Source organism: Lactuca serriola, chromosome 8 (assembly GCF_051521515.1).
Source record: "Lactuca serriola cultivar US96UC23 chromosome 8, Lser_US96UC23_V15, whole genome shotgun sequence".
Taxonomy (NCBI): domain Eukaryota; kingdom Viridiplantae; phylum Streptophyta; class Magnoliopsida; order Asterales; family Asteraceae; genus Lactuca; species Lactuca serriola.
The window spans coordinates 100,811,236-100,820,379 of record NC_136415.1 but is presented as its reverse complement, the minus strand read 5'-3'; positions in this window follow the sequence as shown (position 1 = coordinate 100,820,379).

Below are 9,144 nucleotides of genomic sequence, written 5' to 3'. Positions count from 1 at the left end.
AGGGTCTGGGATTACGCGGGGCGTAATCTCAAATTACGCAGGGCGTACTCAGTACGCGGGGCGTACTCCGTTACGCTGGGCGTACTTTGACGTCACTGCATGCGTCGATCTGTGGCACTCGAGTATTGGTCAGACAAGTTGCATCCGACTGAGTACGCGGGGCGTACTCAATTACGCGGGGCGTAATTGACTCGTCGAACTTCTAAATTGCGTAACTTTCGCATACGAGCTCCGTTTTCGACGTTCTTTATATCCACGCGAAGGTCAGACCATACTCTACAACTTTCATTTAGACTCCGTCGGCTAATTTTGACTTTTATTTTTATTATTTATTTTTAGAAGGCCGGGACAGAAAAACTTCGTTATAAATTCATAACTTCTTCGTCTGACGTCCGTTCTCGCCTAACTTTTCATCGTTTCGCTACTAACAACGAGATCTTCGATTCTCATTTAGATTGTTTTGGCTAAAAGCTGCTCGATCTCAAATCGAGTATTCGGGCTGCATACTGCTAAGTCAAAACTTAGAAAAATCATAACTTCCTCATACGAAGTCAGATTTGGGCGTTCCTTTTATGCACGCTCTCGGTTTAACGAAATCTACGACTTTCGTTTAGATCGCTAAGGCTAAATATCGCTCTATCTTAAATTCATATTTTACGTCACTCGACGTCGTGCCGGTTCTGTCGCGAAACTTCGACAGGTCATAACTTCTTCGTTATAACTCGGATTTTGGCATTCCTTATATCTCCGGAATCCTTGTTTCAACCACTACAACTTTATGCAAAGATATCGGGCTTATCTCACACTTAAATTTTGACGCTTATTTTATTCTTAATTCATTAAATTATAATAATTAAGAAAATAAACACATAAATCACATAATTCACATAATTCACAAATAATACATTTTTATTATTTCAAATTGGGGTTACAAAGGTTAACCTAGACTATTACATTGCTAAAAATGGCAATCCCAGAAACACGGGCGTTACAATTCTCTCCACCTTAGAATGATTCCGTCCCCGGAATCACACACCAGCAAACAAATGCGGATAGCGACTCATCATGTCACTCTCCGTCTCCCAGGTGAGATTCGGCCCATTCGTGTGTTTCCATCGGACAAGCACTAACTCAACCATCTTACGTCGCAATTTCTTAGTCTTTCGGTCAACGATTGCCTCCGGTTCCTCGATCAACCTTTTGTTCTCATCGATCCTCAACTCCGAAAGTGGAATTATGTCGGGAACTTCTCCCATGAACTTCCTCAAGTAACACACATGAAAAGTGTTATGAATTCCATTCAGTTCTTCTGGTAGTTCGAGTTTGTAAGCTTGGTTCCCAATCCTCTGAAGAACTTTAAACGGTCCAATAAACCTTGGACTTAACTTTCCCCTTTTACCAAATCTTATAAGTCCCTTCCACGGCGAGACTTTAAGCAAAACCAAATCTCCAACTTCAAAAGTCATCGGTCTTCGCTTTTTGTCAGCATAGCTCTTTTGACGGTCCTGAGCTGCTAACATTCTTTCCCTAATTATTTTCAACTTTTCAGCAGTTTGATGAACCAACTCCGGTCCCATAAACTGCTTTTCCCCAGCCTCAAGCCAACAAGACGGCGTACGACACTTCTGTCCATACAATGCTTGATAAGGTGCCATCTTTATGCTCGAGTGAAAACTATTATTATAGGAAAATTCTACCAAAGGCAAATGTTCATCCCAATTACCTAGGAATTCCAAGGTACACGCTCTCAGCATATCCTCAAGTGTTTGTATCGTTCTTTCACTCTGACCATCAGTCTGCGGATGGTAAGCTGTACTTAAACACAACTTGGTACCCAATTCCTCTTGTAGACTTTTCCAAAATCGTGAGGTGAAACGACTATCACGATCCGACACAATTGTTAACGGAACACCGTGAAGCCTCACAATTTCCTTCACGTAAGAATTCGCAAGCTTTTCCATAGTCCATTTCTCGTTGGCTGCTATGAAATGCGCACTCTTAGTGAATCGATCAACGACCACCCAAATCATGTCGTGACCACTTTTTGTTCTGGGCAGTTTAGTGACAAAATCCATAGCAATGTCTTCCCACTTACCCATAGGCACAGGTAATGGTTCTAAACTCCCGTATGGTTTCTGATGTTGTGCCTTGACTCTTGCACAGGTTACACACTCGGCCACATACTTCGCAATGTCGAGCTTCATCGTCGGCCACCAATAATAGGGTTTCAGGTCCCTATACATTTTTGTGCTACCGGGATGAATCGAGTACATGGTTTTGTGAGCTTCTTCCATCAGAAGATCTCTGACTCCTCCTGTCTTAGGTATCCAAATCCGATCTTGGAACACCTTCAGTCCGTGACTGTTTACACCGAACACCAACGTTTTGCCCAAACGTTCCTCCTTTCGGTCATTTTTCTCAGAAGCTTCGCTTTGAGCTTTCTTTATACTTTCCAAAATAGTCGAGACAACTTCAATTCTCAACGCTCTTGGCCTTTTCTTTCCAAGATTGACCTTCCGACTGAGAGCATCAGCAACAATATTGGCCTTACCGGGGTGGTAAAGTATCTCACAGTCGTAGTCCTTAAGTAATTCCAGCCAGCGTCGTTGCCTCATATTCAATTCTTTCTGACTAAAGAGATATTGGAGACTCTTATGATCAGTGAAAAGTTTGCACTTTGTGCCATAGAGGTAATGCCTCCATATTTTCAGTGCGAAAACTACCGCTGCCAACTCCAAATCATGAGTCGGGTAGTTCTTTTCGTGCTCTTTCAGCTGTCGAGACGCATATGCGATCACCTTATCCCTTTGGGTCAAAACACAACCCAATCCAACCCCAGACGCATCGCTATAAACAGCGAAGTCTTCAACCCCATCGGGTAGAGAAAGTATTGGTGCCTCGCATAGTTTCTTCTTTAGTCTCTCGAATGCTTCTTTATGCTTATCACTCCAAGCATAAGTAGCTCCTTTGTGGGTCAAAGCTGTTAATGGACTAGCGATCGAAGAAAAGCCTTGGATAAACCTTCGGTAATATCCGGCTAATCCCAAAAAGCTTCGGATCTCCGTGGGACTTTTCGGTTGTTCCCACTTCATCACAGCTTCGATCTTTGCTGGATCAACCATTATCCCTTCTTGGTTGACCACGTGACCCAAAAATTGGACTTCACGAATCCAGAAATCACATTTGGAGAATTTCGCATACAACTTCTCCTTCTTCAAGACTTCTAACACTTCTCGTAAGTGTCTGCCATGCTCCTATTGGCTTTTTGAATAAATCAGAATGTCATCTATGAACACTATCACAGATTTATCAAGGAACGGATTACAAACTCTGTTCATCAAATCCATGAATGCTGCCGGAGCATTGGTTAGTCCAAACGACATAACCAAGAACTCATAGTGTCCATATCGCGTTCTGAATGCGGTCTTCTCTATATCCTGCTCCCTTACTTTCAGCTGATGATATCCTGACCTCAAGTCGATCTTTGAGAAATAACTTGAACCTTGTAGTTGATCGAATAGGTCATCAATCCTTGGCAACGGATATCTATTCTTTATTGTTGCCTTATTCAGCTCTCGGTAATCAATGCACATCCTCATGCTTCCATCTTTCTTCTTTACGAATAACACCGGAGCTCCCCAGGGTGATGAACTAGGTCTAATGAAACCCTTGTCCAATAACTCCTGAAGTTGCATCATTAGCTCCTTCATCTCCGTCGGTGCTAATCGATAAGGTGCTTTTGCAATTGGCGTTGTTCCGGGCAACAAGTCGATACGAAATTCCACTTGTCGATCGGGCGGTAATCCAGGAAGATCTTCGGGAAATACTTTCGGATAATCACACACAACAGGAATATTTTGCATCACCTTCTTTTCCTTCTTAGCATCGATCACAAATGCTAAGTATGATGTACACCCCTTGGTCAAACATTTTCTGGCTTTCATTAGAGAAATGATCCCAGAATTTACTCTGCGTTTATCTCCATACACCATAAACGATTCCTTCCCAGGCGGGTTCACTTTCACTATTTTCTTCTTGCATAAAATTTCCGCATCATTGGCGCTAAGCCAATCCATTCCCAAAACGATGTCGAAACCGTTAAGTTCGATAGGCAATAATTCCTCGTGGAACTTATTCCCATTCAGATCAATTAAGATGTTTTTCATACGATGGCTAACAGGTACAAACTTGCCACTAGCAACTTCGATTAATAAAGCATTATCTAGTCTATCAACAGGCAAAGCTAGTTTTCTACCAAATTCATGCGATATAAAGGAGTAGTTGGCTCCAGAATCAAATAAAATTTGGGCAGGCAATTTGTTAACGAGAAAGGTACCTGAAGCGACATCAGCTTCATCTTTAGCAGCTTCCAGTGTCATCTGGAATGCTCTCGCCTTTGGCTTTGGCGGAATGTTGGGTCTTGCTGCTTCTTTCTTTTTCGGACAATCCCTTGAGATGTGCCCCTCCTCACCACAACCATAACAAACATTCTTGGTGAAGGTGCAGTCATTGGCATAATGCCCTAGCTTTCCACATTTGAAGCATGTGGTTTCCCCGCCACACTTCCCATGATGCTTCTTTTTGCACTTGTCACACCATTTCGCTTCTACCTTTCCTCCACTTCCCCTCGAACTAGACTTCGAGAATTTACTTTTCTTGCTGGACCCTGAAAATCCATCGATTTTCCTTTTCTCGCCAACCTCTGACCTTTCCAGACCTTTTTCCCTGATCTGGGTCTCAACATTTCTAGCAGCCCAGATGGCGGCTTTCAATGTGGTTGCTTGCTTAACCATTGGACCATAGTCCGCTGGTAGTCCAAGGGCAAACTTGTTGACCTTAGAGAGTTCTGTAGGCACCAAATATGGGATAAACTTCATCTTTTCCGTGAAACTTGCAGCGTATTCAGTAACGCTCAATTTCCCTTTCTTCAAATTTTGAAACTCATTACTGATTTCCAGAAGGTCCTGCTCGGAGCAGTATTGCAGTTTTAGTTGTTCCACAAAGTCTTCCCAAGACATTTTGCTTGCTTCTCCCTTGGGCATAGAGTCAGCTAACAGCTTCCACCAACTCAACACGCCAGATTTTAGCAGAGGGATCGCAAGAGCGGTCTTCTGCCTGTTGCTGCATTCGCAACTTTCAAACATAGTCTCCATTTCGGAGACCCAGTCCATAACTTGCACCGGCGTCGGGCTTCCGGATAGACATGGTGGTTTGGATGCCATGAAATCCTTATACTTGCACCCACGACCATCATTTCCTCCATACTGGTTATTGCGTCTAACCACTGGTTGTTCGTCTTGACCAATGATCCCACTAAAGTTTTCTCCTTCAGACTGCCCTCCATTCTCCTCGGGCTCTTCCGCTTGAATTGACGGTTCTTCACGATTCTGCCTAAGCAGGCGTCTGGTTTCTTCCATCTGACGATCCAACATCATTTGAATCATCATTTGTACACCAGCCATTGTTATCGGCTCAGGTGCATCAGCTACAACAGGTACTTGTTGAATTACAGGCGGTTGATTCCTGTTTTCATCAGCATTTCCAACTCCGCTTCTTGTTCTCACCATTTTTGATCTACACACCGAATAATTTCACCTTATTACTCCAAACTATTACATGCTAGTTCTAATATCGTATACATACGCTTAGAATCCTAAACACATAAACCTTCAGATCCGGTTGGCAACAAACCGTAGATCCGAACAAACAATATCATATATGGCAACATATAACATTTAGCACATAAAAGCATTTTAGGCAATCTTCCTAAAATAAACTAGTGCTCGTGTCTAAAATTTATCAGACACACATCTCACAATCTCCACTTAGCATACTAAGTTTAAGTCTAGAAATCCTACAAATTCCTAGTTCGCTTAAACTAATGCTCTGATACCAACTGTGACATCCCCAAAATCTCGGCCAGAAAAGACCGATTTCATTTATGCTTTTTAAAACATTTTCAGAGTAAATCCGTTTGATTTTAAAAGAGATGCGGAATTTGTTCCCAAAAACAAAACATGATAAAATAGATGTTTATCAAAACATTTCATATAGAAATATGATTTCATTTCATAATCAAAAGTCGGGATGTCATGTTCCGATATAGATCATAAAGCATAAACGATGATATTACAAGTCGTTCAACAAATATATACATATGCAGACTTGTAAACAAAATGACTTGATGATTCGCCCATCTTAAGCTCTTGCGCCACTTCCTGTAATACAAATCAACTGAGTGGGTCAGGCTTGGGAGCCTGGTGAGCATATAGGGTTTTCAAACCCACAATAATTATATTTAATTTCATCAATCAACAATAAACCCGATTACCCATTCCCGTTATCCTCACCTTACGTTCCTAAAAATAACGTCTATTATAAGGAACTTATATTCAGGATTTTCATCGGGACGGACATTACTGCAAAGGGGCTTCCTCAACAATAAGTGTCCTAAAGGCAACCATGTGGGGGATAGAGTACACCGGTGAACACGTCGTTCACAACACCTACAGGTAATGAGCCTGCTAGTGTTCCACAGGACAGTCTAGAATAGTCCGTGGTCGTCATCCATACTCTGCTGAATGACTAGAATAACACCAATAACACCGAGGCCTCTCATCTGTTTATTTCACACCAATTATCTACCCATGTTCTACCCAACATATTAGTAGATAAAAATATACATTTTTATACATTGTTTAAAAACCTGTATAGCATGCTTTAATCAATACATATTCCACATAACAGATGAGGCATACACACATAACACGTATTTCATAGAGAATATATCAGATCTATGAGATAAAAGAGAGTGAATATACATTCACACATATAACCACAAAATATATACACGTAGCACGTATTTTATATTAAATACTTCATAATATTGCGTTTTGAAAAGGGACTATACACTCACTTGATCAGAAGATGATCCGACAGCACTACGGCTTATAGAAGTAGCGTCTCTCCGCAGATCTGGAAGATCTTCACAAAAACCGGCTCCTCGCGGGCAGGGCTTCGGCTCGGGAATAACGCTCTTCGGGATCCTCGGGGCTTCGGATCTTGCTTCGGGGCTCGGGAATAATACCGGGGCTTCGGGATATGATTGGCACGCAAATCGAGGCAAAACTTAGAGAGAGGGAAGAGTTTGAACAAGAGAAAATGGCTGAATTCGAGTTCTATTTATAGGCTGAGGGTCTGGGATTACGCGGGGCGTAATCTCAAATTACGCAGGGCGTACTCAGTACGCGGGGCGTACTCCGTTACGCTGGGCGTACTTTGACGTCACTGCATGCGTCGATCTGTGGCACTCGAGTATTGGTCAGACAAGTTGCATCCGACTGAGTACGCGGGGCGTACTCAATTACGCGGGGCGTAATTGACTCGTCGAACTTCTAAATTGCGTAACTTTCGCATACGAGCTCCGTTTTCGACGTTCTTTATATCCACGCGAAGGTCAGACCATACTCTACAACTTTCATTTAGACTCCGTCGGCTAATTTTGACTTTTATTTTTATTATTTATTTTTAGAAGGCCGGGACAGAAAAACTTCGTTATAAATTCATAACTTCTTCGTCTGACGTCCGTTCTCGCCTAACTTTTCATCGTTTCGCTACTAACAACGAGATCTTCGATTCTCATTTAGATTGTTTTGGCTAAAAGCTGCTCGATCTCAAATCGAGTATTCGGGCTGCATACTGCTAAGTCAAAACTTAGAAAAATCATAACTTCCTCATACGAAGTCAGATTTGGGCGTTCCTTTTATGCACGCTCTCGGTTTAACGAAATCTACGACTTTCGTTTAGATCGCTAAGGCTAAATATCGCTCTATCTTAAATTCATATTTTACGTCACTCGACGTCGTGCCGGTTCTGTCGCGAAACTTCGACAGGTCATAACTTCTTCGTTATAACTCGGATTTTGGCATTCCTTATATCTCCGGAATCCTTGTTTCAACCACTACAACTTTATGCAAAGATATCGGGCTTATCTCACACTTAAATTTTGACGCTTATTTTATTCTTAATTCATTAAATTATAATAATTAAGAAAATAAACACATAAATCACATAATTCACATAATTCACAAATAATACATTTTTATTATTTCAAATTGGGGTTACAAAGGTTAACCTAGACTATTACATTGCTAAAAATGGCAATCCCAGAAACACGGGCGTTACAAGTCCCAACATCCAGAACATAGATTTAGGCTCCTAACAACGTCCTTAACAAAAAAAGTTATGAACTTTATGTTTTTTCATGCATGGATAGGGATTAAGACACCTATTAAGTCTATAAGCTCACTTTGTGGCCATCTATTACTTGCATGGTTTGGGTTAAACCATCAAGATCTGATTTTTATGGTCCTAAATGCTTCCAAGAGCTCAAAAGGATAGTTCTTATAGATAGATTCTTCCAAAACTCAAAGGACCTCAAGTATGGGACCAAAATGTGACATAAAACACCCCAAAACTACATCTAAGCATACAATGGTCAAGGTTGGAGCATGATACCTCAAACAAGTCAGAAAAGATGCCAAACTTTTGGATCTACAAGCTCTCTTCAAGTCCTTACTACTTCTTCAAACTCCTTGCTCTTCAAAATCACCAAAACATACCAAAATGCTCAAAGTAAGCTCAAGATACATGCAATGGAGTTAGGGTTCGAGTTGGGCACTATAAGGACAAGGGAGGCTGACATGATAAGGGTTTGGAGGATTATAAGTTGTTTAGATTGGGTGCAAACCCGAAAATTTAGGGTTTGTAGCCTGCACTCGTACGCCGCACATACTCTTTGGTACGTTGTGTGTAGGTGAAAGGCATGCACGATCATTTCCTTGTTAGTACGTTGCGCGTACACAGGGTGGTACGCCCAGCGTTCAGCACCCTAAAGCCCACTTAGTAAGGATCCAATGGATCCAAGCCCAATCCACATGAAGTAATTAACCCAATAAATATATAGAAAATACCTTGGAGAATTACCGAGCGTTACAACTATCCCCCACTTGAATCAGACTTCATCCTCGAATTTTTTTGCAGCCGGAAATAGCTCTAGGTAGTGCTCTCGCATTTCGTCCTCCGGCTACCACATCCATTCCGAGCTCTTGCGGTGCTACCACTGCACATTCACTAACTCTACCC